We start from the raw sequence: 14,217 nt of genomic DNA on the forward strand, positions 1-14,217 counted from the left end.
GTGCCTCAGGTCCTCTCAGTTCTGGGTAGGTCTGCCTGACCTGGGCTCTCTATATCCTTCCATGACTGTGGAACAAAAGATTAATCTTCCCTTCCCAAAGCACTCTGGTGCTGCTGTAAAATCGCTAGGTCCTCAGAATGCCTTTAATTCCCAAAACATTTTTATGCTCCTTTCCTCTTTTGCTGTATTTTACTTACTTATTATATTCATTTCAACTTTTATCTTCCAAGGATCTTAAGGTACATGGTTCTCCTCCCCATTTCATCCTCACAACAACCCTGTGAGGTAGGTTAGGCTAAGAGATGGTGACTGGCCCAAAGTCACCCAGTGAGCTGAGTGGATGTTCGAACCCTGCCCTCCCAGGTCCTAGTCCAGCACTCTAACCATTACACCGCCACCATGATATCTGTAGTAAACAAACACAGGTGGTGAAACTGTTGCACATTTTTACACAACCAAAACAACTCTTTGCAATGTTTTCTCATCAGTGATACGTTCAGTACATATTTCAAAAGAAACATTACTATTTTCTATTATCAAATAGAGAAGACTATGCATCTTAACATCTTTCATCACTTTTACTGTCTTGTTTGGGTGTCTCTGGGTACCTACTTCCACGTTTGTTGCTTAAAAATAAAATAAAAAATAACACCCTTCTTTTTCCATATATCCATATATCTTCCACCTTGTAACATCCTCTTACTATGGAATGTTGAATTCCAGTCTAAACTGTAGTGTATTGTTATGATTTTATGAGGTTGGGGTGTGTGTGTCAGTCTCGATGAGTTCTGAGTCCCTTCCACTTATTGGGATCCTGTATCTGTAACAAAGTTAAATGTAGCTCCTCTCTGCCCTGTAAGAATATTACTGGAATCATTTCTCTTTCAGCACCACTTATTTCTACCTACTCTTTCACTTTCCCCTTGGTGACAGTTCTAAAAATATCTTCTTCTTTTTATTGGTGACTTTTCTAAAAGTGGCAGGTGAAGACTTGGCCAGAATATACTAGGAATATATGCACAGTGCATTGGCTTATTTATTTATAAAGTGTTTTATTCCAACCGTTAGCCCAAAAAGCTCCCAGAGCAGTTTTAAAGATAGTGAAAAACAATCTAAAATAGATGACATAAAAGGAAAGGGGAATAGGGAGGAAGGAGGAAAGGAACAAGCTCAGGTACTAGTTCTTAAAGTTATAATGACCAGTTGGGGTGGAAACAGTGCAGGGGCCCTGATGGGATGACTGATGCTAGGTGACACTTGCGGAGAAGCCAAAGGCAGCTCTGAGTAGCCATGATAGAATAGAACCCTGCTTCTTTTCTCTCTCTTTCTGCTCTGCATTTGCTCAGTACAATATATGTCTATTTCCAACATAGCCTACTTTAAAAATGTTTCAATCTAAGCCCTGATGTTCCACCCAGAGCCGTCTTTCCCATAGGGCTTAGTGGTGTGTTGCGCCAGGGCGCTGGCCTCTCAGGGGGGCCCCAGCGAGTGGGGGAGCTGCACAGCTTTGCTGATGGCCTCCCCTTTCCCTGCATGCCCACCAGCTGCACCCCAGCAACCATAAGGCTGGCGGGTGTGCAGCTTCCCTGCCAAGCCTCCCAAGCCTCTGTGGGGATCGCTCTTCTCCTGAGGAGGCTTGCGAGGAAAGCTGCGCTCTCCTGTGGAGGCTTGAGAGGGATGCAACTTCCCTCCCAAGCCTCTGCGGGGATCGCTGTCCTGCAGTGGCATGAGGGAGAGTTGTGCCCCCCCCCCCAATGGCTGGCAGTGTGCAGCTACGGCCACCTCAACACTATCCCAGGGAAATTCTGCAGCATTTTAGCATTAATTTCTTCTAACAGACACATCTTTCTGTGCAATTTTGCCTAAAACACACAATTTTGCGAAAGAGTTTTCTCTAATATGATGCATGTTTCCACATCATTTTCACTAATATGTACCTTTTGGGGGTACACTTGACCCTTGTCTGTGTACACATTACTTGGCTGGAGAGAACTGCATTGCTAAATTTGGAGAGGAGAAATTTTGAAGGTTGGCTGCGCCTCAGTTTTCACATTGTTTCAGAAAGCATGAATGAGGTAGGTTTGCCTTTAAATCAGAACTGCATCAAACTTCTCCCCCCACCCCAACCCTACTTGAAGGGGCAGGACATATCTCTGAGGATCTGGTGTGGGGTAACAGAGGTGTGCTTTTAGTGTATAGTTTTTGTGGTAAAGAAGATGCACCCTGGCCTTTGATACCATGTACACATACAGGTATATAGAATAGAATAGAATAGAATAGAATAGAATAGAATCCCCTCTATTCTATTGGTTGAAAATTGTTCCAACTAACCCGCCTTCAAAATATTATGGTGAAGGGTAGGTAAAAAAGACATAATCATAGTTATCTGCTGTTGTGTAGAAGAGCCTCCTGTTTGCCTCCGTTTATGCTCTGCTTTCAAATTTATAAATACAACCAATGTTAACAGAGTCCTGAAGTACCTGCAAAAAGAGGTTTCGTTTGGAAGAATGGATTGGCACTGAATTTATAGCAGAAAGTCAGCATCTTGAACGTAGAAGAATGGTGTGGAAATGTCAGTTGGGTGTGGGGGGTTTATTTTGTTTTGTTTTGTTTTGTTTTGCTTAATTGTTCTTGTTTTTAGTACGCATTTTGTGTTTTTATCTTGTATTTTTATGCTATGAAACATCCTGAGATCTTCAGATGAAGGGCAGAGTACTAATTTAATAAATCCTCATCATCATAACAGGGGAGATGCTGGATGAAGGTTAGCAATATATTATGGCTTATATATAGCAAAAGCTGCTGTTCTGCTCATGCAGCCAACTTCCATCTACCCTCCTCTTCTCTCCTCGGTAGTACACTCAAAATCTTCACCTGTCAGCGACTGGGCAGAGGAGGAATGGTAGAGACCGCCTCCCCATCCTGACCCTTCCAGGGAGGAGGAAATGGAAGACAGTACAGATTTACAACAGGGGTTTGTTGGAGGTCACAGCTCAGAGGCAGATGAAGGGGAAAGTTGAGAAATCATGGGAGGGCCAGAACATTCCAGACCCACCATCTCCCAGAACCCGGCGAGCCTTAAAAGTAGGAGAGCAAAGAGCTTGAAGTCAGAGGGCAGTTAGCGACATCTGTAGAGGAGGTGGCGATGATGATGAATGAGGAAATGGGAGAGAAGGGGGATGGTGATTCACTCGGGACAACACCATCATTCAAGAGGCTGGGTTCTATAGCCTCTCTCTGTTAAGTTTGAAATAAAAAAGGACTGTAAGAAACTTTTCCGTGCCTTTATGTTTTCCTGGCAACCAGCCGGGAGCTGCTGACAGCACTCAGACATCACCAGAGGGTTGGAGGACCCTCCAGAACAGATTTTTGGGGAATGTGAAGGAAGAGGAGAGGAAAGGAAGAAGTCTATTTGTGCAACATTAGATACAATCCTAGGTGTAAGAACATTTACTGTTTGTCCCAGGCAGCCACAAACTCATTAACTAAAATGTATATTGTGTAAAAATGAAACAAAAACACATAGAGAACATAATTTATTTTATTTTAGTGTCCCTGGACTCAGCTAAAGGTAAAGGTAAGGGATCCCTGACCTTAGGTCCAGTCGTGGATGACTCTGGGGTTGCGGCGCTCATCTCACTTTATTGGCCGAGGGAGCTGGCGTACAGCTTCCGGGTCATGTGGCCAGCATGACTAAGCCACTTCTGGTGAACCAGAGCAGTGCATGGAAACGCTGTTTACCTTCCCACCAAGCGGTACCTATTTATCTACTTGCACTTGACGTGCTTTTGAACTGCTAGGTTGGCAGGAGCAGGGACTGAACAACGGGAGCTCACCCCGTTGCGGGGATTCGAATCGCCAACCTTCTGATCGCCAAGCCCTAGGCTCTGTGGTTTAACCCACAGCGCCACTCAGCTACACAGCTGCAAATAAAACGTTTTAAAATGTCAAAACAAAATAAAAAATAAAAAATTCCTTCCAGTAGACCTTAGAGACCAACTAAGTTTGTTCTTGGTATGCACACGAAAGCTCATACCAAGAACAAACTTAGTTGGTCTCTAAGGTGCTACTGGAAATAATTTTTTATTATTATTTTGTTTTGACTATGGCAGACCAACACAGCTACCTACCTGTTAACTGTTGTAAAATGTGTTGTAAAATGCAATATACAAATGTGACACTAGATGGCGACAGTGAGCTATGCAAAATTCAATGCATTTTTCAAAACTTTGTTAAAAAAAAAAAGCATTTTCACAGCATTTTTAATATGTGTGTAGATTCCACCTCTGAGATTTGAAAGTGTTATATGCTCTACATATATCAGCAATTGAAATCCTGGTTTGGGACACTTAAATCCCATAGATTTCAATGTCCCCAAATAAACCAGACAGGTCGCCAGTTGGTGCTAATGGAAGCTCCCTTCCTGCACAAGTCCTGCTCACCGGGATGACCACCGGAGGTTTTCACTTGGGTCCACTCTCTTAAGAAGGGGCCAACATATTTTAAAATCATGGCACTGCAGTTGTGCATTCTTCACCCACCCGCCCCAGCTTTTTCCTATTAATTTCAGAGCTCATATGTTATGGTTGACTGGATGTTATTATGTGTTATGACCTTGCTGTGGATGTATCGGTTGCTGTATTCAGGGCCAGGGAGGGATTTTATCTCCAAATTGTCTGGTCCAGAGTTTTTCACCTACCTTATAGCAATCGTCACAATTGTGGCAGATAAAGGCATTGGGTAGAATGCGTAGTAAGGAATGGCGGGGGGGGGGGTTGTAGGGCATTGCCTTCCTCTCCTAAGAAGTCAGGATCCAAGGGAGGTGTGTCTTTCCATAACCCCAGATTGGGACTGAGGGCCATAGCACCCCCCTCCCCAGTGGCAGCTCTGATGAGCTGTTCCTACTTGATATATTTCATCCCATCTGGGACTGGCAGTCAGCAGGTGGGCTGGCTGATTTGGGAATCACCCAATGCCTAAGGCAAAGCACTTACATATGTAATCAATACAGTTGTGGCCAGTTTCAATCCAAGAACGTAGCACCATGTCTCTGTGATTATACCCGTTAGGCACCCAGGTGGCACTCACTGCACTTGAGGACACAAATAGCAGCTTCAGGGAGGTAGATTTTCATTGTGACCTGGGATAGGAAAGGCTTTGCCTCCTTTTCCCATGCATTGTGGAATTGATCCTGATTGGATCTCCCAAAGGTTGCTCTTCAGAGATTAAAAACCCCTAAAAGATCCACATAACTCCAGGTGATGACTTTAAAGCCAAGAGTAGTTTGGCTCTCAGGCATATTTAGTTGATGGAATATTATCAAATATTGTAGCCACTGCTCACTCCAAAATTATGTACACAAATAAAAGGCCTGTTAAATTGTGAGTAAGTATTGTATGTGTCTGGAGATCTGCTCATAAAGAGGTGTGCACATTCCTTTCCCAAACTGGCCCTCCAGCTGGGATTGTCCCATCTTTCTCTTTCTTGATGTGAAGCAGCTACACAGTACACTCTTGTTTGGAAGTTCATGTGCAGTTCCGAGGGAGAAGGTGCATTTGGCAGAGCTCTGTCCCAGATGAAAAGTCTTAGAATTCTGGCGCTACCTTTCCCCTGCTGAACCACTTTAGCAACAGACATCTGGGGCAGTGCAAGTGGGACCTGGTTGTTCAAACCTTAAATTTTTGATCACCTGAATTGAATAATCATTTTCTATCTAACTCCAGGTTAGTGTTGATCTCATTGCCTACAAGGGACTCTTTCCTAGATTGCAGTCCATTTATTTTATAGTATTTGATCAGTGCAACTAATAATTGAGCCTGCTCCTTTCTGCACAGCCTGGCCTCTTCATTTGCCTAACCCCACTCAGCATCCCATCTTTTGTCCATGCAGAATGCAGGAACTATCTATTAAACTGTACATTTTCCTGCTTTTAGTCAAAGGACAAGAGTAAATTTTGTGAGGAAAAAAATCATGTCAAACAATTGATTTCTTATACTTTTTTTAATTTTCTTCAGCATTAAAGAAAGGAACTTCATCAACATTGATTGTCATTTACAGAAAACATTCAAAAATCATGTGTGCATTATTATGGAATGCTAACAGTATTGAACTAATAACTTACAGGACATAAAAAAAGACAAAAAGCTATTACATTCTAAAGAAATAGAAAACCTTTTTAAATTTTTCGATGGGTTGTGGGAATGCTGGTCCTAAAACATTTATAAGAAAATAATAATAATGGTCACTTTCTAAATGAATCAGGCTGTAGTTTTTACTCACGTTCACATAAATATTAAACATGGGAGAAAGAGCAGAGAGAGAGAACGATGTCAGAAGGAAACTGCAGATGTCAAACAAATGTTTTGTCATCTGTTTGTGTATTTGCTTTCTGTATCTAAAGGCCAATAAAATACATCGTTATTATCATACAATTAAGCTTCATGGAGGAAATTAATATTGATTCTATGAGATGTTTACTTCTAGGGAATAATAATAATTAACGGTTTCAGGTGAATCTTTTAGACCGGGTATTTTTTCGTCTATCCTTGTTTTCAGGCCAGAACACAACCCTGATTCTTTGTTTTTTCTTTCCCAAGAGTGGTGAGCATGCTTGATTAAAGTTGCAAACTACTCCTAAAAGGAAGATAAAATAAACTTACAACAATAACAGCTACAGCCAAGCACCAAATAACTTGTGGTTCCAACAGCACAGAGATGTAACATCTCACTTCACGTTAACAAAAGTTACTGGAAATAGGATAAAAATAGTTAACCTTTGAAACTTGGAAGTATATGAAAATCAGTTTCTCTCATAATTCTAAAAGCAAGGAAGCATTTCCAGGGATTTTTTTTCTTCAAAAAATATTAGAAAGTTTTATTTAAATCTTACTACATTTTTTTTAAAATAAATTGGTCATCATAAAATATTACCCATGAAAATCAAACTTAGGTAAGCTGCAAAGGCAACCCAAATCATTTGCACTTGTATTTGTGCTCCTGTCTGCCTTTGTCATAGCTGTAATACACTGAAGGTTTTCCCCCCTACTATGGTCCTTAAAACATTTATTTGGTGAAGGTCAGTTATGGCTTCATCTTGTAGCTACTGAGTGATCTGACCTCAGATTCAAATAAGAAATGAAAAGTGTATAAAAATATTTTGTTCATTGGAGAGAAATATTAGATTCTGCTGATCCACACTGGAAAGGTTTGTCAAAAGGCATAAAGCTCAATTCACTATGATATTTTTTCCTGTGCAAATCCCATTGAAGCAAATGGGAGCAGCACAACTTTGCACTAACAGTGTAGTGCAGTACTCGTCTGGACTTACACACCTCTCATTTATTTCTATGGGGTGTGTGCAGAAAAATATACCAGTGGATTTGCTCATATGCTCTTTGAGCAATTGTTCTGGAAACAGAATTTTTCTAATGCACAATTTTCAGTGCACAGTCCCATTTGGAACACTTCACTGACAACTCTCCTCCTCCTCCCTGTTATAAAACAGGCGTATGACACTAACACCAAGGCTGTTCAAAAGGTTTTATCTATTACAATCAGTTTCCATAAAAAACTGAAGAGTACATTACACTCAGGAAGCAAGTATACATAATTTGCTCTTTGATGTTTTTTTTCTCTTTATAAAAGCATTACAAAGTCTTATGCTTAAACAGAGACATAGGAAAAAAATCAGTGTTTTTAAACTGTCCCAAAGATATTTACAGGAAAAAATACAGAGACAGTATACATAGTATTAGACCTTCTGTGAGTATATATTATTAAAAGTAATTCCATTTGAAAAAATATTGTATTTGTCTTCTACATTTCTACAATACATATTCAGGTTTTACTTTGTGTTTTTCTTCAGTGTTGTTGATCAAATGAGGCAGATGGTAGAGAGTTGAGTAAGCAAAAGAGATTGTGTAGTTATTCCAAGTCCTAATTCATGTAAGTCACACCTCATTTTTACAACCAGAGCAAGTTACTTTGACACGATAGTTGTCTGAAGACTGCTTTTAAAATTGCACCCTTCCAATCATGGCCGTAGCCAGGATTTCTGGTGGGGTGGGGGGCTAGCCAAAGCTGTTGAGCTTTTTTTGTTGAGCTTTGCTTAGGAGATCACCCCCTAAAGTTGGTGAGCTTTTAAGGGTTTTTTGGGGGGCCATTATAGAGTGATTTTTGGTATCGTGACCAGTTGTGACATATTCATCAAATTCTGTGATATTTTCTGCTTCCTGATTCAACTGAATCTCAAAGGCCAGCCCAGCGATACAGCTGAAAGATGCCATGGCTTGGAGTTTGGGGAATCTAATTGGTAGAAAATCCAACACTTGCAGGGCACTTACTGAAGAGCAAATCGGACATCAGTGGCATTCTTAGAGAGGATGTCCTTACTGGACTGTTGAGATCATAATACAGCACAAGGACAGAGGTGGTGCCTAAGGGTTGTTGGGCTGAACCCTTTATTCTCACAGTCAACAAAAACAAAACACAACCTGTAATGGCTGTACTAGTTATGTGTCCACCTGGATCTACTCTGAAAAGGTTCACGGGGCTTCTGCGAGAGATAAATATATCCTCAGAACTGCCTCATGCAAGTCTCTTAGGGCATCCTGCTCAGATGTCCTTTCTGGCGCCTATTGTGGCTTTTGTACCCTCCTGTGTCTTCTCCCCTGGCAACTATGCCACTGCTGACATCCTTCGTGTTGTTGCCTCCCCAGGAGAAAGCAGAGCTACTACAACAGTCATGTTCAGCTGCTAAGTGTTTCTGGTCCTCCCATGTGACAAAAGATCTGGCCATGGACTAATGTGAGTGCATCAAATATCAATGGAAGCAGCAGCCCTAGAGTGGGGGAAAGTTAGACAAAAGGCATTGCAGCATTCCTACCTACATGGATTCAAAAAGAATTTGGAAAGCTTCATATATTTCATTTGTGCTTTATTTATGGCCATGGATACAATCACTGTGCCTCTGTGTCTTGTAAGCTGTAGGCCAGGTTACAGGCAAAGAGAAAGAAGCGTATTTGCTAACGCCATCTGATGGCTTTCCAAAGTAAGTGCAGGGGCAAATCCTCACCACCCAGAGAGGAATGCTTGCTTTGCATGAAAGAACTTCCAAAGGTCATGTCAATGTAGAGCATCTTATTAAATAACACATTTTTTGCCTGATTCAGACATTGAAGTGACACATTGAAAAGAACACAATCATAGTGCATTTGATCCCTAGAAGAAGCTGACAGACTAATCTATTTTGCTTCAATTCTTTAAGCTGGGAATCTAATCAAAGACAAATATAAGTGCTTTTCTCTTTCTTTAAATAAGCTGTTTTAAGTAGAATACTCTTCAAGGTAGAGTCTGTTCTCTGCAGCAGCCCAACTGGCTTGAATAATATATGCTGCTTGAATAATAAAGGATGGATGTGGCAATGTAATAAAACAACAACAACAACAACAACAAGGTAATGTTTTGTTTCGTTTCGTTTTTAAAATTATTTCTGAACTCCATTTGCTGTTGAACATACCGGTACTTGACTGTTGCCAATTCCCATCTATGCTAAAGGGTATCTGCCTTTTCTAGAAATAAGCATACATTCCCCTCTCACACAACAGCAGTATTTTCAGTCACAAGTTAGCAGCTCCATCCTCCAAAAAGAATAAAATAAAAAACCAACAATTATGCCATAAAATAAAATCAACACTGGTATCTATAGTAGATGAAGCTTTTTCTTTATGTTAGCTTACAGAAGACAGCGTGCAAAGCAAACATTTTCTGCAAATGTTCATAAAAAATAACACTCAGATTTTATTGCTGCTGTATCCAATGCTGTTGACTTTCACTCACCCATTGTTCTGTGGTTGAACCACTGGGATGAGAAAAATAGGCAAGTATTATACATCAAGTTACTAAACTCACTGTACGCAGTTTAATCCTCATAATCTGCAGTAATGCAGAGGACTATATGAGCCCCACACCACAGTCGCCTCTCCTCACAAATGTTTGTGCGTTTCTTTATTCTTTTTCATGTAAACTGAGCAGATGAATTTTTTTATTATTATAAAACACTAATATATGAGCACAATCAATCCATGTCACTATACATTCAGATTGCTGTTTTAGGAAGAACTGTTGCATTTGTTACCACTGGAGAAATATCAGGTACAAGAAAGAGCTACCGTTTCTCAATGCCGTTGAGGGGAAGAGTAAAAACATAGCTGGTTTGAGGAAGAATTACCTAGTCATAAATTTTAGATAGGAGGCTTATCAGAGTAAAAGATTACTTAAAATATCTCCCATATTTAAGGTTTCACAAGTGGCAGAATGACCAGTGTGACGTTGTGAATATTAATAATGTGATATAGAAAGTAGAAGGCATTATAAAATAAAATATATGTCAAGACCAGTAAATTTTAAGCAGAACATTCAAATACCACCCTTAGCCTTGCTTCTGAAAATACCCTTCCCTCCATTCTAAACATAATTTGGGGGGAAATAAGTTTAATGATTTCCACTGAATTTACCGCTTAATAAATGTACATTTTAAGTCTGCAATCTTAAAATGTATTTATTTTATTGTAATAAACAGAACTTGCTTCAAACTAAATGTGCTTAATAACAGTCCTAAATTCTGCAATTCTTTTCACTATGAAGCTTTTACAGAGTATGCACAAAAGTCATATTTGAAGTTCTGTGGCTTCAGAGATCGCGTCTGTGTCTTTGGTGTGTGTGTGTTATACTAGTTACAGATGGGTAGCCGTGTTGGTCTGCCATAGTCAAAACAAAATAAAATAAAAAATTCTTTCCAGTAGCACCTTAGAGACCAACTAAGTTTGTTCTTGGTATGAGCTTTCGTGTGCATGCTGCTGCTGCATCCACCACAGCAGCCACAGTCATCTGAAGAAGTGTGCATGCACACGAAAGCTCATACCAAGAACAAACTTAGTTGGTCTCTAAGGTGCTACTGGAAGGAATTTTTTATTTTATTTTGTTGTGTTATACTAGACAGTCAGCTTTGTCTGGACTGTCAAGGGGAGGAACCAGAGCGAGTTGCAGAGCACATGCTTCATATGGCTGAAGGTTCCAGGTTCAGTCCTGGCATCTATAGTTAATAGGTAAGGGAAGGACCTGTTGAAATTCTGTTACATAAAATGCTGTTTTAGCTGCATGTATTCAAGTTGCTACACAGAATGCTTTAGGCATGTAGCCAGTATTTTCCTGTAGAGCTGCTGTTTTTCCACCCAAGGGTGTGGTGACTACCTTGTGACTGAGTTTTATGTTTGGCTCACGAGTGAGTGCCTATATATGCAAATGAAGCTGCTTGCATCACAAAGACACAGCAGCAGGGGGCTATAGGTCTTTGGGTGCTGGTCAGTCGGCATGCAGGAGGAGGAGGGAGACACAGATTTTGGAAACTCCTTGGCAGTAGTGTCAGATGTTTAAAGGCTCATGCTGGGACCAGTGCGAGAAAGTGTGTAAAACTGGAAACAACGTACCTCTGTTATTTTGTAACGTTTGAAACTTTGTTCTGCAAGTAAAGGTTACAAAACGCATTTCTAGTACTGAAGATTTATTTCTGCGCTAAAGTCAGATCAGAGGTCTTCCATTGTTAAAGTAACTAACAGGACCTGCCCCTCAGACTTGGAGATAATCTCTATACAGTTTATGGCTGTCTCAAAAAATCAAACTGGATGAATTAATTTGAATAGGAAGCAGCAGCATTCTCCCCCCCCCCCTTTCTTGTTGTTTAACTTTCTATAATGTTTCTGTTCTGTCCTCATCCGTTATTTATGTAGCATTTTTATTTTGCAAAGGATTCAAGCCAAGATCTTGCTGGGCAAGAAGGGTGCGCTCACCTGACCATTTCTTTTATTTGCTGGCGCAGGTGCCTCCAGCTGCCGGAACAGCAACACAGGAAGCAATACAAATGACCTGACAACATCTTGGAATCGCAATGGCCTCCATTTTATTGATTCCAGATGTCAGTTGGTTTCGGCATGTGTTTCGAAACAACCAACCCAATTGTTGCCTGATTCATGGTAAATCCTGGACTACGGATCCCCATATGACACACATCAAATAGGACAATCCCTCCAGGAAGCCATTTGATGAGTTATATGGCCTGTTGGCCCCATCTGGGTTTCCAGACAGAATCCTTTCCCCCAAACACCTTTGCTGGGGTACCTTGATACTTTGATCAAAAAGCAACAAGTGGGCTCCTTCCTACCCCCCCCCCCCGTTTAGACTAAGGGTTCCACCCAATCATAGGCGCCAGCTCCTATGGGCTGAGGTGTCTTCAGCCCCTTCTATATTGTTTACCAGGGGGCTCAGCTCCCCCAATATTGAGGTGGGCGAAGGAGGCCAAGTGCCAAGCAGAGCACTGCCTGAGCTGCCCCCCGCCCATGCCCCCGCTGCCTCTGCCACCTCCTCCCCCCACTCCCAATATTGAGGCCAAGCATCCATGCTGCCACTGCCTCCTTCTCCCGCCATCGCTGCTGTGGGGTTCTTGACAGAAGCGGCTGTGGCTCAGGTGGGTCCACAAGTGGCCAGCCCCCCTGTGGCCAGGAACCTTGCTGCAGCACTCCATTGCTGTTGTCGCCACTTCTTCCACTACTGCTGCTGACTGTGGCTGCTGTGGTGGATGCAGCAGCGGCAGCAGCTCCCACCCAGGCCCTGCCAGCCTCAGCCATGCTGCAGCCCGGCTAGCAGGAGGCTCAGCGGGCTGGGTCAGGCGCTTGGCCTCCTCCTGGCTTTGTGTGTGCACATGTGATGTCACCGGCATGTACCGCGTGCCACGCCATGATGCCACAGGGGCACTACATGGCACTGAGCCACTCCAGTGTTGGGCCCAAGGCGGTGCCTCTGAACCCAATGCCTTTTTCTTCCATCAAGTTGTGACAGTTGCTGTGAGGTAGACAAAATCTCCAAAATGGCTCAATTTGTCTGCAGGCAAATTCCTCCCTGGCCCTGAATACGGTGACCTGAGTGACCCCGCCGCAAGGCCATACATATCCATGGCCCACTTATCTGGCAAGCAGCCAGTTTAAATGCAGTGGAGATGGACCTCAAAAGTACCGCCCCTAGCTTGGCCATGATTGGCCAGTTCAAATTTGATTTCACCAGGCTGCAACTGCTGCTGCCGCCGAGATCGTAAGCAGTCTTTTCTGCACATGAAAAGCAATGATGAAGTGTTAAAGTAAAGACAACGTTTACAGAAATGGATACCTTTAGATTTACAAAATTTTCGTAAAACTTTTGAGATTTTATAACCCATATCCTGTCTGCCCTAAAATCCATTCTTCTCCTAAACCCCACAGCCATTTCCTCCCTTCTGAAAGTTATTTATCATCACTGACCTTTCCAAGCTTGTGGGTGAACAGCATAGAACAGCCTTCCAATACGTGGTGCTTTCCAGATGTTTGGGACTATAACTTGCATCATCCCTGGGCATGTTGGCTGGGGCTGATAAGGGTTGTAGTCCAAAACATCTGGAGAGCAGCAAGTTGGAGAAGGATGGTGCAGGATGGCACATGAGTTCTGAGGAGCACGTTCACCCATCTTATTTCTCCAATTGTTTCTAGAATGCGACATGAAAGAGAAAGGCTTAAAGCAGAGAATTTACCGTAAGTGGGCAAATGCATCAATAGCTTTATGTAGAGCCTATGCTGTACCTTTGTTTCCACAGAGAGCTGCCTGATCTCAGGTCAGACTCTTTGCCTATCTGGTCCAGCTCTGACTTGAAGCAATCTCCATAATCCTATGGAGAGTTCTTTTTACACCTGCTACAAGATCCATTAAAAAAACAAAAAACAGAACAATCCAAAACTGTAGAGATACCCGTTGCCTCCTGCATGTGCAGCAAGTGCTTTACCACTGAAGCGTGGCCCCTTCCTTGGCCACCATTTGAACTGGGAAATACTGTTTCCAGGATCTCTAATGACTCAAGTCGAAAGGGCAGTTCCTGAGCCAATCTGAGGGGCGTTTTTGATTTCCTTTTGGCCAAATGAGCTCCAAGAAATGTACTGCAAGAAATGGTAGGACAGAGCTTACACACTTTGCTGTCGTTCTTGCAATGGCATAAGTTTTTAAAAGTACAGGTACAAATCATGGAATCGCTTCAGAGATATCCACCAATTCACACAGTACTTCCTTTGCATGATTATAGGCACGTACTTCTCAAAGACAACTGTGTGGAGAATATTTGGTAGCAGAAATGAGAGTGTGAGC

The sequence above is a fragment of the Lacerta agilis genome, chromosome 11, assembly GCF_009819535.1.
Source record: "Lacerta agilis isolate rLacAgi1 chromosome 11, rLacAgi1.pri, whole genome shotgun sequence".
Lineage (NCBI taxonomy): Eukaryota > Metazoa > Chordata > Lepidosauria > Squamata > Lacertidae > Lacerta > Lacerta agilis.